Source organism: Fukomys damarensis, unplaced genomic scaffold (genome assembly GCF_012274545.1).
Source record: "Fukomys damarensis isolate Sample0158 unplaced genomic scaffold, DMR_v1.0_HiC HiC_scaffold_27, whole genome shotgun sequence".
Lineage (NCBI taxonomy): Eukaryota > Metazoa > Chordata > Mammalia > Rodentia > Bathyergidae > Fukomys > Fukomys damarensis.
Window position 1 is genome coordinate 3357275 of NW_022900939.1, and position 14781 is coordinate 3372055.

Sequence of the window (14781 nt, forward strand, 5' to 3'; positions counted from 1 at the left end):
TCCACCCGGCCTGCCCAGGTCTGGCGCTGCGCTAGGACTCTGGGTGCACATCTGGGGCTGGCTCCTCAGAGTGACCGTGGCTCAGGTGGGATTTTTACTTTCTGCATCGCATGCTGGGCTGGGGACATCTGCTCAAGACTCACAGTTCCTAAGTAGCAGCCAGGATCGGATCCAAGTCCGGTACCGCTGGACCCCAAAGTCCTTGATCTTAATGCTCTGCTCTGTCTCAACAATAAGTTACTAAGAGTCAGACGCAGTGACGCACACCTGTCACTGCAGCACTCAAGAGGCTGAGGCAGAAGGGTTGCCAGGAGTTGGAGGCCAACTCAGGCTACATAGTGAGTTCAAGACCAACCTGGACTACATAGCAAGACCCTGTGTTCACACACACACACACCCCTCTCCCGCAAAACAGAACACCCAGAGAAAGTCCAGAAAGCCCCTGTGCTCCATATGCAGTGCTGTGAGGCTAGGCAAGCACGTGCGGCCGTGGAATCTTCACAGCTTCTGGGGCCTAAGGCCGTGGGGGAAGCAGGCCGTAGAGCGGCGCCCACTCACAGGACGCCCGCTCTGACCAGAGCAGACGCTGAGAGCGGCCGCTGTCCCGCAAAACAGAACACCCAGAGAAAGTCCAGAAAGCCCCTGTGCTCCATATGCAGTGCTGTGAGGCTAGGCAAGCACGTGCGGCCGTGGAATCTTCACAGCTTCTGGGGCCTAAGGCCGTGGGGGAAGCAGGCCGTAGAGCGGCGCCCACTCACAGGACGCCCGCTCTGACCAGAGCAGACGCTGAGAGCGGCCGCTGTGTGGGCGGGGCGTGGGACTAAGAGTCAGACGCAGTGACGCACACCTGTCACTGCAGCACTCAAGAGGCTGAGGCAGAAGGGTTGCCAGGAGTTGGAGGCCAACTCAGGCTACATAGTGAGTTCAAGACCAACCTGGACTACATAGCAAGACCCTGTGTTCACACACACACACACCCCTCTCCCGCAAAACAGAACACCCAGAGAAAGTCCAGAAAGCCCCTGTGCTCCATATGCAGTGCTGTGAGGCTAGGCAAGCACGTGCGGCCGTGGAATCTTCACAGCTTCTGGGGCCTAAGGCCGTGGGGGAAGCAGGCCGTAGAGCGGCGCCCACTCACAGGACGCCCGCTCTGACCAGAGCAGACGCTGAGAGCGGCCGCTGGATGGGCGGGGCGTGGGCGCGGGGAGGAGGGGGTGCTGGCCCGCAGCAGGGCCTGGGGGGGTGGCGTGGGGTTCGGAGCCCACGCCAGTAGCCCCTGGCGGGAGGCTTTTACCCATTTGTGTTTTCTGGGGCTGGGATTGAACCCTGGGGCCCGGGCTCTGCCGCGGAGCTCCGCCCCCTGCCCCGGACCCAGTCTCAGGGCCTAACCTTTGGCACTGTTTGAAAAGGCCTGTAAATGCATTACCTCTTAATAACTTAAAATTTAACAATTAAAAACTAGAAGAATTCCTTGCCCAGGGCAAGACCTGCATAAGAGACTGTGATCTTCCAGGGTGCAGGTGCAGCCAAAGGGGTCCACACAGTGCAGCCAGGCCCGCTGTCTGTTTACCTCTTCCCCGTCTCCCACCTCCCATGGTGATGGGTTTTCCAGGTTTTTGGCCAAGACATCTTTTACTTTTTGGTTTTGTTTTTATTTTCGAGACGGTCTCACTTTGTAGCCCAGGCCAGCCTTGAGCTCGGGTGACCCTCCTGCCTCAGCCTCCAGAGCGCTGGGCTTGGCCAAGACATCTCTCAGTAGCTTCGCTGAGGTCAAGTCCCCGTTTCTGTAGGACCGGCTCCCTCCCTCCCACCTCTGAGGACCCCAGTGCCTGGGTGTGTGGCTGTGAGCTCGGGGAGGGGACCTGGGTGCAGAAGGGGAGGCAGGGCGACAGGAACGCCCTGAAGTGTCCGAGAGTCACACTTACCAAGCCAGCACACAGTGGCCGGGAAGGGGGTCCCCAGATCCAGCCGCTGGGCTGAGAGGTAGGGGAGATCGGAGCATGGGCCAAAGCGTAAATTCCAGGAAACTTATTACAGTTAAGCCACACTGCTGCGAACCCCCTCACCACCCTCCCTCCATCCAAACGCTCCCCCACCTCTCTCCTGAGCGTCTTTATGAGGCGTGATTAAAACTCAGTGAGTGCCGCCGCCACCTCCGAGCGCCATCCACAGGGAGAGCAGCTGATGTCCTCACCCGCCTTAGTCACTTCCGGCGCCTCCCCCAGGTCAGAAGGACCACGAGAGGGAAACACCTGCAATGCCTTCAGGACAAGGAGGCAGCCAGGACAGAGCAGCTGAAGACCCCCAGGAAAGGGCACGCCAGAGCTGCAGCAGGAAGCGGCCGGCGGTGGGAGGGGAGGACGGCGAGGGCGTCCAAGGCAATCTGCCTTCTACTGCAGTAAAGTGAAGAAACGGTGGACGCACTGTGTATGGGACTCTCGGGTTTCTCATGGCCCTGAGTCTGCAGGGGGCACCAGGGCTGCCGACTGTGGCTTTCCGATGTCACCAGGCTCCTCTCCACCTGCGGTCTCTGTCCACAGGGCTGGCCCCATGAAAGCCTGGTCAGTCTTGTCTGGCTCGCGACAGCCAAGGTCCTGAGGTTGATCCCTGGTACTGGAAAAGAAACAAAGATCCATCTCCCTATTCCCTATTATCCATCTGCTATTTCACGCTGTATTTATACTTTGGGTTTCTCATTAAAAAAAACATTCAATATTTAAGCTCGTGCTTCTGATTTATTTCACTAAGCATTATGGTCTCAAGGGGCACCTGTGTCCTACAGATGCCTCCAGTTTATCCTTCTTTACGGCAGAGTAGTACTCCATGGTGTGTAAATATATTTTTCTTTATCCAGTCATCTACTGATGGTCACATTGGCCACTTCTAAGCTTTAGCTGAGTTGTGCCCCTGTAAATGTAGTATGCATGGATCGCTGTAGCACATCTTTAAAAAAAAACAGACCCTCACAAGTTGATGTCAGGCATAACAGCAATGTTAAAATAGAAAAGTTCAGTTATTTTTTGAGACAAGGTCTCACTAGGTAGTTCAAGATGGCCTTGGATTTACTGTGTAGCACAGACTGGCCTCCAACTTGCCGTGATCCTCCTGCCTCAGCCTCCCCAAGGGCTGGGATCATAGCTGTGTGCCACTGTGTCTGGCAGAAAGCTTAATTTTTAACTGCACAAAGTAAGCTTCACTATTTAAGTATTTTTCATGAAGTTTGTTGGTCCACTTAAAGCAAACAATAGAGTTACAGTCATCACTGGGATCTTGTACCTTTACATGATGTGTCTTGTTCTTGTTTTTTCCCCACTCCCCTGCCCTCCCTTCGGCCCCTTCACCCTTCCCTATTTACAAAGACTTTGTTTCCTTTTTTCACATTTTTTCTTTTTCCTTATTTCCTTTCCCCTCCCCTTCTATTTAAGTATTCTTAAAGTTCTTCCCTCCGAAAACAGAGGGACAAACTATATTTTCTCATTTTGAAGGACTTTTCCACTAACGAGTCAACCGTGCTGGAGGGTTTCAGAGCTCTTCCCTGAAGGAGCGAATCTGGACAAATTCTGTACCGCACTGGTTTCCCTGCGGGTTCTTTTCTCCAGACCCAAATGCAAGTTCTCACAGGGTAGGATGTGGCCTGCTCGCCGCAGGGTTAGGACCGTCGGTCCCAGAGACCGTGACGAGTGTGCCTGGGATCCTGACGGAGTGACGGATTGTTCTTACCTTGGTCGGTGTAACCAGCCCGGCGTGGTCCGCGCCGCCTTGGGGCCATGAGCCGGCAGTGCCCGGCTCCTGCCACCCCCTCCCACCCTTCTTGATGCAGGTGGTGCCATCTGCATTTGTCTGACTGGAAGCGACTCTGAGGTTTCCCCGGAGCTTCCTGGACACCTCAGCGACTTCAAAGCCAAACTTCGCTGTGTGCGTGACCCGATTCTGAGGATGGGGACGATGCCTGCTACTTCTCCAAGAGCTTTGGGCCCATATTTGGTGCTCCAGGGTGGGGCGTGGCACACAGCCGAGCAGACAGAGCCGCTCACGGAGTGGGGGACAGGAAACAGTCAAGGGAGGAGGCAGGAGGGAGCTGGGACCTTCCTGTCACGCCCTCAGTGTGGCCTCTTCTTGCATGGAGCCAGCTGGAAGCCCTAAATTCAGTGAGCCCATGCCCCCAGGCTCTGGGACACCCACACTGTCCTCCCTTCTCCAGGCTCGAGGACTCACCCTCTGGGGGGCCAGGAACTGGGGGCAGCCGGCGAGGTGGCGCGGGTGGATTCCACTGGGCATCGGGAGGAGGAAGGAGCGTCTGCCCCGTCCACCGGGAGACCCAAGAAAGGGCGCGGGCAGCCGCCTTCCAGCTACACCCAGAAGCAGGCACCCAGAGGGGAGGGCAACCACGCACCCGACAGGGTAGAAACCTGGCCCTGCGCCTCCAGGCCTGGGACCTTCCTCATCTTCCCAGGGAGAACGGGCCCTGGCTCAGTCCTCACCAGACACAGAGTGCTGTGGCCTGGGCTGGATTCTGCTTGCGGAGGAGAGGATGTGAGTGGAGTTTGAGATGCAAGGCAGCGTTACACGCACAGAGGGGCTCCAACCCCGGCAGCTCCCAAAGGAACGGTCCGCGAAAGTGGGAAGTGATTAAGCCATTGGCGCCTGAAAACCCAAAACGAACCAACTTCAGAGATTGTTAGCGCACCTTACTGTGCTGCCCCAAAGGAGCTTTGTTCGATTAGGTCCCACGTGGTGGGTGCCTCTTTTGAATGGGAATTTGCCTTTTCAAATCCCAGAGACTTGGATTAAAGTTGTTTTTCGTCCTTGAAAAATTTGACTTTAGCGTGAATTTAAGGATGATGACCTTTACAGAACAGGGAAAAATTAGGGAAGAAATCAGGCAGAGGCAGAGCTCTTCCAGGAATGGCATCAGCTCTCTGGAGAGAGAGCCAGCGGTCTGTAATCCATTTTAAAGTGAAGGTTTATTATTTCTGTGACCTGGCTCTCAAATGCCCCCCAAGCCTCCCATATTCAGAGGTGGGGCTTTGGAAGGGTGACGGGCACAGGGTGGGGCACTTCTCTTAGTCACTTCACTCATCACTGAGAAGTATTTGACACCTGAAACTTACAGGAGGAGAGGTTTATTTTGGCTCACCTTAAAACCGTGATTGGCTGGCTCAAGGTAGAAACAGGACAGCAGAGGGGCCTGGTAGACAAAAAGTTGCTGATGTCAAGGTAGCTGGGAAGGTAGAGAGAGAAGTGTCAAGTCAGGGACAAAAATTCCCTTTCAGATCACACCCCAGGACCTGCCTCTTCCAGTAAGACTTCACCTCCTAGTAGTACATTCAGCCACGACTCTTCGATGGATTAATCCATTGATAACAGAGCGCTATGTTTCAGAGACAGAATGACCCCCAGCAGGCTCTTGTGTTCAGAGTTGGGGCTTTTGGAAGATGATTGGGTCTCGGAGGCAGTATAGTTGTCCTGTAGCTAGGAGATGGGTTGCTAGGAGTTACCCTCGGACAGAGTATTCGTGGCTCGAGCAGACTTTCCCTCAGCTGTTTTTTCTTGGAGCTGACCTACCGTGGACTGAACCCTCTGAAACCATCAGCCAAAATAAGCTTCTTCTCCTTTAAGCTGTGCCTGTCAGGTATTTTGTTCCAGTGTTGATAAAGCTGACTAGTATAGAAAATTGGTACCAGGAGTGGGGTCGATGCTGTGCCTGAATCCAACCATGGTTCAGAAGCCTTTGGAACTGGTTTATGAGAAGAGTTTGGAAATGTTTTGGAGAATCGGGTTAGAGAAAGCTTAGAAGGCTGCGTGCAGAGCTGAGAGGGCAATGCTAATTAGAGCTTAGAAGACCAGAGTGCTGTTAGAAATGTGGACATTAAAGGCCAGCTTCATGAGGTTTCAGAAGGGAAGGAGGACTCTGTTGGAAACTGGGCCAAGGCTCACCTATGTTGCATTCTGGTAAAGAACTTCTCTACATTTTGACCTTGTCCTAAGACTTTGTGTGATGTTGAATTAAAGGTGGTGGGCTAATCAATCTGGTGGAGGAAATTTCCAGGGAGCCCAACATTCAGGAAGTGGCATGGGTTCTCCTTGCTCCTTTCAGCTAAAATTATAATAGGAATTGGGAGTAAAAAGCAGAGCCAGAAAGTGTGCAGCTCAGACACAAAGGAAGCACCTGTAAAGTTGGGGCTAAGGATAGTGTAGTTGCTGAAAAGATTAGTGCCATAAAAAGAAGCCATGTTCTTTGCACTGGTCAACAGGAAGGATTCTTTGAGGGTACCTCAGGAATTGGCCAGACCCCACCCATCAGAAGTTAAAGGGTGGAAAGCTTAACTTTCTCTGAAAGAGCTTGCATTGAGCAGAGGTGGCTCACTCAGGGCCTCCTGTCTTTCCTGAGTTCATCCATTCAGGCACTCAGAGGCCACTGTAGACATGTTCCAAGGGGGCCAGGATGCTGCTGCACCTGGCAGGCAACTATCACGGTACCATCCATGGGGGCACTGGTTTTACAGGCATGTAAAATGCAAGAGTGGTGGGTCATGGAGGCTTCTGCCAAGATTTCGAAGGATGGCCTGGGGAGGGCATAGTATGAGGCTGTGAGTGAAACCAAAGGTGCAGTGGAGACCCCAGGAAACCGGAGGGCCCGGAGTACAGAATTTAAGATAAGGACTCGGCAGGCAGAGTGGAGCCAGCCCAAGAGAGAGACCCTGGGCATAGCCAGGGCTGCTGTAGGGTGGCACAGCCCAAGCCCTTCAGAGGTCCCGATGACCTGCCCCAGTCTGCACAAGGAGCTCCGGGATTTAATGTTCGCTCTGCAGTTTTCTGGTCTCCTGCGGTCCGATTCCCTTCTATCCCTCTGCTCCTCCTTTCGGAATGGGAATGTTTAACCTGTGCCCATTGTATACTGGCAGTTTTTCTTTCTTTTCTTTCTACAGAAGTTCACAGATAAGAGTTCGCAGTGAGCCCAAGAGGAGGCTTTGGACTTGGACTTTGAGCAGTGCTGGGAATGCCATCTTTGGGGATGCTGATATGGGCCAAATGTATTTTACATAATGAAAGGGACAAGAGCTTCTGGGAGGCCAGGAGTAGGATGTGACGGTTCAGATTTAAAGTTTCCCCCAGTCTCAGGTGTTCAGAGGCGGGCTTTTGGAAAGGGGTTGGGTCTGGGGCACCATTCTCCCCAGAGGATGTCTCTTGAGCTCCTAGGAGGAGGCTCTGTTGGGTGGTGGAGCCTGGCTGGAAGGGCCGGTCCCGGAGCGTGGCCCGGAAGGGTGCAACTCCCTCCGGCTCCTTCCTGCTCTCTCTGCCTCCTGCCGGCCCCGCCACAGGCAGCTTCCTCTGCCTGGCCCCTCTGTGCCCCCTGACTATGGACAGAAACCTCGACAGCCGTGGGCCAAGATAAACCTCTTCCCTCTTAACTTGCGGGTGCTGGCATTGTCTTCCAGCAGTGAAGAGACTGAGCCGGGATTGCTCCGTCCCCGGGGGGGCTGGGGCTTTGTGCTGTGCTGTCCTGGCTGCACTGGCTCCTTTCCTTGGTGTTTGTGGTTCGGATGGGCGACAAGGGGTCCTCAGGGTGGAAGGGAGGCACGGGCTCGTCTAGGACCTGCCGAGGCCTCCCTCAGGGACCATCCATCCTGCTCCTCACCCTGCCCCTTCCCACAGTGCTTTTTATTCTTTCACTGGTGGGTATCTACGTGGCTTTTATTTTGCGGTGCTTGGGATAGAACCCGGGGCTTGGGCACTGAGCCACGTGCCCAGTCCTCTTTTTATTTTTCATTTTGAGAGATAAAGGTCTCACAAAGCCTCTACATCCTGGGTTGGATTTGAACTTGTGATCCTCCTGCTTAAGCCTCCCAGACTAAGATGACAGGCGTGTGCCCTGAATTTTGAAACAAACTTTTCTCCAACTTCTTATTTTAACTAAAGAACAAAAAGCTAGTTTGAGCCAGGCATGGTGGTGCACACCTCTCATCCCGGCACTGGGGAGGCTGAGGCAGGAAGATCACCAAGAGTTTGAGGCCAGCCTGGGCCACATAATGAGACCCTGTCTCAAGAAACCAATCAATCAGAAAGTATCACCCGCATCCCACTACCACCAACAACTGTTCTGTTAACACAGAAACCACCCTGAGGAGCGGGGAGGCGGGTGTGATTCTGAGCGTAGTCCCCCGCTCCTGGCCGATCTTCCTCGACTCCTGTCTCCGGGCTTCAGAGTTTACCTGCGAGTGAATTATTGGTTACTGCTAACAAGTATCGACTGCCTGCCAGCCCACACCCTGACCAGCACAGCCCTGTCTTTTCCCGGCATTGCCCATGGGCTGCAGAGGGAAGAGCCCCATCCAGGCTGTGGGGCGGAGACACGCACGGGCCTTGGTGATCCTCCTGCCTCAGCCTCCAGTGTGCTGGGATCACAGGCGGCTCCACGCCCGTCCCTCGCGTGCACGGCCCGGGCAGCCTGCCTGTCCCGTCTGCTGGGTGGCTTCAGGTCTCCGTGTGAAGGGATCAGTCCCACTTTGGGTTTGTTCGTCAGCCTCCATGAGTTGTTTCCCCTCTGTCTAATCACAGCGATCAGTCTCCCGGGGTCACGTAAGAGGGCTGTCCTGAGACCGAGAGGACAGCGGGTGGACGTACGTGTGGGAAAGGGACGTCCAGGAGGGCTTCCCGGAGGGGTGACATTGGTACTGGGAGACAGGCTGCGACCCATTCCAGTCAGAAGGCCCTCTTCTCCTGCTGGGGAGGTGGAGGATCGCCCTGGGCCTCCAGCCACCATCTGCTTTTTTGAGACAACGTCTCACTATGTAGCCAGGGTGGCCTCAGCTCACAGCGATCCTCCTGCCTCAGCCTCCCGAGTGCTGGGATGACCGGCGTGTGCCACCACGCCCAGCTTCTCGTAGGGCTGAAATGGTTGCCAGATTCCTTAAATCCCTAGGGAAGCGGTGTAGACAGCTGCTCTACTGTGCTGTTCAGGAATGAGGACCAGAGAAGCACCCCAGTGGGGTCTTTTCCTCCTGTGTCTGCAGCCCAGTGAGTCTGGCGCTGACCACCTGCTGCACACACAGCTCAGTGCCAGGCCGGGCCCACAGCGGCCACTGCGAATGCCTGGGGTTCTCTCAGAGGGCAGTCCTAGGAGAGAACCTGCAGCATCCCCAAGCCCCGAGGAATTGTGTCTCCAGGGAGTGAGGGCTGAGTCTGTATGCTGTAAGGTCTGGAGGGCAGTGGGTGAGGTGGGCGCCTGTCATCCCAGCTCTCTGGGAGGCTGAGGCAGGAGCATCCCAAGTTCAAGTCCAGCCTGTGCAGTTTAGGAATTGAGTAAGGTCTGCCTCAAAATAAAAAAAATTAAAAGGGCTGGGGACAACTCAGTGCGAAGGTCCTGGGTTCCATCCCAGAGCTGGAAAGGAGAATGAAGATACCAAGGGCACAGCGTTCTTCTCGGCCCCAGCTCCTGGTCCGAGTGCTCACGAGTTGCCTGTGGTTTGCGGCCCACAGAGCGTGGTACGGTCTTTAAGAGCCTGTCCACCAGGAACTTTGAGGTTTCTGAGTCAGCACCCGTCCCCAGCTGGCAGGCAGAGGCTGGGGCAGTCACCTGCGGGCCTCTCCTGCTTGCCCTGTCTGGGCCCGGGGGCACGGGACCCCACACCCAGGGCCAGCCCGAGGCCTAGGACCTCTCATGGGGCTGAGAGTAAGGACGGGCTCAGGGCGGCCCCTGGGCGGTCCCGGATGGGCTGGACCCAGGCCCTGCTGGACTTACAGTGGGGCACAGAGGGCCTTCCTGAAGCCCTGGCAGGGTGGGTCCCTCTCCCCAGGGCCCCCACTGCCAGCCCAGGGCTTCAGCGTCTCCCCTGTCCTCCCTGTCCTGAACACAGCCAGGCATGGAGTAGCACACCTGTGATCCCAGCACTCAGGAGGCTGAGGCAGGAGGATCACCAAACACAAGTGACGCATTCCATTGACCTCAACTGCTTCCTGTTTGCTTTGCTTTTTTTTTTTCTTCTGTCGTGGAGAGCTGCTTGTGTTGTTTCCCCTCAAGATCCCGTGTCCTCTGCCTGGATCCCTTTCCTCTGAGGGGGACCACGCATGAGATAGCAGTGTGGCAGGGGCGGGAGACCTGCATCTCTTGGTCTCTTGTTTTGTTTCCTGTCTGTCTGTCTATTGTCTGTTTTTGTCTTGCTATGTGGCCTGGGCTGGCTCTGAACTCGAGATCCTGCTGCCTCAGGGTCCTGCTGCTAGGATCACAGGCGTACGCTGCCATGCTGTTTGGGCTCACAGCCCATGCCAAGGTGGACCCGCTGCTGTCACACCTCTCTGGTGATGACAGATGTGGGACAGGAAGTCACTCACCTCGTGGCCAGGACGCAGGAGGGAAGGGAGGCACTGGGGTCTCAGGGTCCTCTACAGCCAAGAGGGGATGAAGCCTTTAGCCAGCGGTGTCTGGAGATATTCATGTCCAAGCCACTGTGTGCGAGCTGGGTGCGGTGGTTCAGGTGTGTGGTCCCAGTGCTTGGGAGGCTGAGGCAGGAGCACTGTGGTGAGCGCAAGGGCAGCCTGGGCGACACAGTGAGACTCTGACCGTGGTTTTTGCTGTTTTTGTCCGCGGGCCCCCTCGAGAAACAGGGTTGGGGGGCCTGGACTGGGAGTGCAAGGTACAAAATCAACACGCAGACACGGAGGAGATTTCTGGATCACTTCCGCTTTGCTCAGCAAATTCACAGGCTTATATAGGGCAGGGCGGGGGTGGAGCCAGGGTGGCACTACTGGGTCGCTATTGGATAGGGTAAGGTGGGGGTGGAGCCAGGGTGGAGTCAGGATGCTTGGCACATTGTTATTGGCCACATGTTAGTTTTTGGATTGTATGCTTTAGGGGCTGAGGCTAACGGAGTCAGGACTTTAGAGGTTTTTGAGAGGAACAGTTTATCTGTCTAAGGTCAGATCTCTACACATCCCAGGGGGTGGATTATTCCAGCCCTAGTAGGCCTTGGAGTTTTCTCAGGAGCGATGGGCGCAGCGCTCCTGACTCAGCCAGACATGAGCCTGATCCCCAGACCAGGGGAGGAGCGCCCCCGCAGTGTGCACACAGCCCTCCCTGCACTCAGGGCCGTGCCCCGAAGTTTAAAGACGCACACTAACTGATTTTCCTTGAAGTTTACTTTCCTCTAAATGCTGCATGCCTGGTAGCCGGTTTAGACCCAGGCAGCCTCTGTGAGAGGCGAGGATCGCCCGCAGCTGGCAGACGCGCCCCACCTCCCCACGTGCGGCTCCGGGCGGGGCCCACAGGTGCTTCTTATATGGGCAAAACCAGCTCCCCCTTTAACTTCCCTTCTGTTCCCATTTCTCTCTGGACTTCTGGGGGCTGGGCGGTTTGATGATGCCCTGGGGGCGGCAGTGCGGGGTGGGAGCTCCAGCCTCCTGGTCAGCCTCCTGAATATCCGGGATTCTAGGTGCAGGGCGCTTTGTTCTAACAGGAAGCCAGCTCGCCCAAAGCAGTGGCCTGAAAAGGCGGAGGAGGCCAGGAGGGAGGCGGGAGCAGGAGACCTGGGCCAGGCCTGAGGGCCCAGTACCCTGTTAGCAAGCACAGACTGAGCTGGGCGCCCCCTTCCGGCCTCTGTGCCTGTCCATCCTGGTCACCTGGGGCCAGGACGCCCTGGGCCAGAGGACGAGGGAGACCTGTCCCTGTGCTGGCTGTCACAGCGCCTGGGCTCCCCCGAACTCAGCAGTGCTGTGCAGCCCTAGTCAAATACGGCCTCACGTCCTCTTGGTTTCTGAGTTACACACTCCCACTAAGGGAAGGGGCTGCGGCCCGTAGCTCAGCAGTGTGCCAAGCAGATACCTTTCCTGCCTTATCTACCTGTGACACTGGCTTTGTCAGAAAGGGCCACGCCCACGGTTAGTCTCCAGAACAACATATGCCTGGATGAATTAACAATTGTAGTTTGGCGAGTCTTATTAGGCAGTGAGTGCTTAATAGAAAAAAATCACGCCGGGGATTTAGCTCAGTGGTTCCTCCTGCCTTGCAAGCACAAGGATCCAAGTTTGATCCTTGGTACAAAAAAAAAATCACAAAAATAAATTATTGACTTTTTAATATTTATTCAGTGTTTATAAAAAATTAAAATTTTCAACATGGATCGTTTTGGGGTATACAAAGTATACAAAAGAACAACAGAAATAAATCCCTATGTGAACTACACTGAAAATACCGGTGGCACTCCACACACACAAAAAAATCTTTACTTCGGTTTTCACACCTAAGGCGATCTGCACACATTCCACACATGCGCAGATCTTACACCAACAGCACTGTGTTTTGCTTCCCTGGCCTCTTTGCAGGGCATCCTGGACGTCTCGCTGGCCTTGCTGCTTTGTCAGGAGGATCTCATTGTATTACAGTGTGTAGTTAACGAGGACACACGACATTCCATTATTAATGTGCCGCACGTTTAGAATAGACACCAACACGTTCACATCAGCTGTCTTCTTGCTTACAAAACCTGCAAGGCAGAATCGGGAAGAAAAACCTGTGTGAACTTCAAGGAAACACTGCTTGCACTCTGCAACAAAAATAAGCTTTGCTTCGGCGCTTTGGCTCTCAGGCCCAAGGCGCCGCTCCCACGTGACAACTGCGTGCCCCCCAGGTGTCGCTCACACCCGTAGCCTGTGCATTTTGTTTCCTGCAGGGCACGCTGGCCTCTCCTGGTTCTCCTGTGGCCCTGGGTCTTCGTGGTGCTGCGCCTGCCCCCTCTCCGGACAGCTGCACAGTTTCCTCGCACAGTTGTGGGGCAGAGACGGAGCTGTCCCCGCCCAGGGCCCCTGCATTCCGGTCTTCTCTCAGCCTTGACAGCTTCTGTTTTTTGCCTTCAGCCTCTGCTTCCTCATCCCCCAGGTCCTCGGGTCTAAGCCGGGGCAGAACAGGACTTGCATTAATTTCGCTCTTCGCTCTGTACCCAGCAAGGCACCTTGCATCTTAAGCGCTGTGTGTTCATGGGTGGCTTCTTTGCCCATCAGTTTTTCTTTTTGTAAGAAAACACGTATTTTCTGTAGTTCTGTAGTTCTGTGTTGAGATGACCGGGACCCAGGCAGGCCTTGGCACTTGGGTCCCCGTGGGGTCCCCTCCAGCTGCTATTCTGGTGTGAACCAGATCTGCCCGCTGGCCCGTCCCTGCCAGCCACAGACCTCTGTCTGTCCTTGACGCTCGTCTGCTGGACACTTCCTGATTCCAGCCTGCCCCCCTCAGAATTCCTATTTTCTCCTTCCGAAGCCAGGGGGCCTGGAAGCTCACCTGGTGAGTTCCTGGTCTCCAGACCGTGTCCTCTGGGCAGGCAGCTCCCCAGCCAGCGTCTGAGGAGCCACTGCCCACTGCGGGCTGGGGCTGCACGGAGAAGCAGCCCAGCAGCGCGACTCCCGCATGCAACTCACGGGCTCGGCGGCCAATTAGGCAGAGTTTTGATTAATAAGAAATGGGCAGGATGAATAGTTAATCAGCACGGTCTGTCAGGAAAGACTTGCGGAGCTGGGCTGGGGAGGAGTGACAGAAGTCGGTCCTAGGGCGCCTGGTCCTGCAGCTGGGCCTCCTGGCAGCCTCGGGTGCAGAATGAGGGGCACAGGTGAGATGCCAGGTGGGCCAGGTAAGCGAGGGGTGGCGTGAGGTGCCCTGCTGTGCGGATCTGTGGTCGGTGGGTACCCACAAGCTGTCGGGGTGGGGCCGGAAGAGGCAGCGAGGAGGAGGAAATGGTGGACCAGGGGCCTGGCAGCTGGAGAGGCATCATGCGGGCAGGGGGTGGGGTCCTGGGGGGCAGGCAGGAGCAGCCGGCTGGGACTGACTGAGGCTCTGTGCTGGCGACACGCTGGTCGGTGGGCACTTGGGGCACAGGGCAGCTTGTAGTTCTTCGGGGAACTACACGCACCCGAGTGCTCGTTTCCTTCCCCCCAAACCGATGATGACTGACAGGTTTGGGGGGCACTGAGACCTCCCTGGGCTGGTGTGAGGTCCCCGCCCCTGTCCCGTCCCGATAAGGGGCTGCTTGTCAGAGGCTGAGGAGTCGCACTCTGAGCCCAGGAGGTGGAAGGTGTGACTCCTTCCTGCCCTGCTGACCTTGTCTGCCACCCTGCTTGTCCCACAGATTGGATGAGCTCCTGACCTGTCTGTTGGATGCCTGGGCTCTGCTGTGTCCTCCGGGCTAGGCCTGCCTGGCGCTGTCTTCCCGACAGAACGCCGCCTTGAGGGGCTGTGTGAAGGCTGGGGCCCTCGGGCAGTGCAATGCGCAGCCTGGGGAGGGCGGCAGGGCCTCTTCTGAGAAGTGCAGAGCCGCTCCCTGGGCCGGGGAGGCCTCCCCCTGTCGAGGGGCCCAGGGAGGGACCAGCTCCTGGGGACGGCCGACAGCCACAGCAGCCCCGCTCGAGGGAGAGCTGCCCCTCAGGCAGCCCGTCCAGGACGGTGGGGTGGGAAGGCTGGGGTGATGGCAGACGACGGCCTGGGTGCCTGGCCTCTGGGAGCCCAGGACGAGAGGTCCCCTCATCTTCACCCTGGCAGCCTTCAGCCTCTTCAGGTCCTTCCCACCAGCCCCATCTTTGATGGGTTCAGGACCGCTGTGGCCCGGCACAGCCAGGGAGTCGCAGAGGCCGGGACAGAGGCGGAGAGGGCCTCCTGAGGCGGCAGCTGGGATGGATATGGCTTCCCAGGCTCCCTCTCGCCTCTGCCCGTCACCCTCTGGAGCAGGGCAGCAGGTGGGTCAGAGCTGGGGGTGCCATGCCGCTCCTTCGGGATGCGCCGAGTCCTCGGCTGGGCCCCAGGGC

At 56.4% G+C, this 14781-nt stretch overlaps 1 long non-coding RNA gene across 4 annotated transcripts; it reads right to left on the minus strand.

The window, feature by feature from the left end:
• Positions 1 to 2481: 2481 nt before the first annotated feature.
• Positions 2482 to 10669, minus strand: LOC104851144. Of its 4 annotated transcripts, none has more exons than XR_004514569.1 (4): positions 10333 to 10669; positions 5138 to 5221; positions 4482 to 4644; positions 2482 to 2613 (listed from the first exon to the last, which is right to left on the minus strand). It is a non-coding gene; the product is annotated as an uncharacterized LOC104851144 (long non-coding RNA). The 4 variants fall into 4 exon arrangements; XR_004514570.1 differs by having other exon boundaries at positions 4394 to 4644; XR_004514568.1 differs by having other exon boundaries at positions 4216 to 4644.
• Positions 10670 to 14781: the final 4112 nt, after the last annotated feature.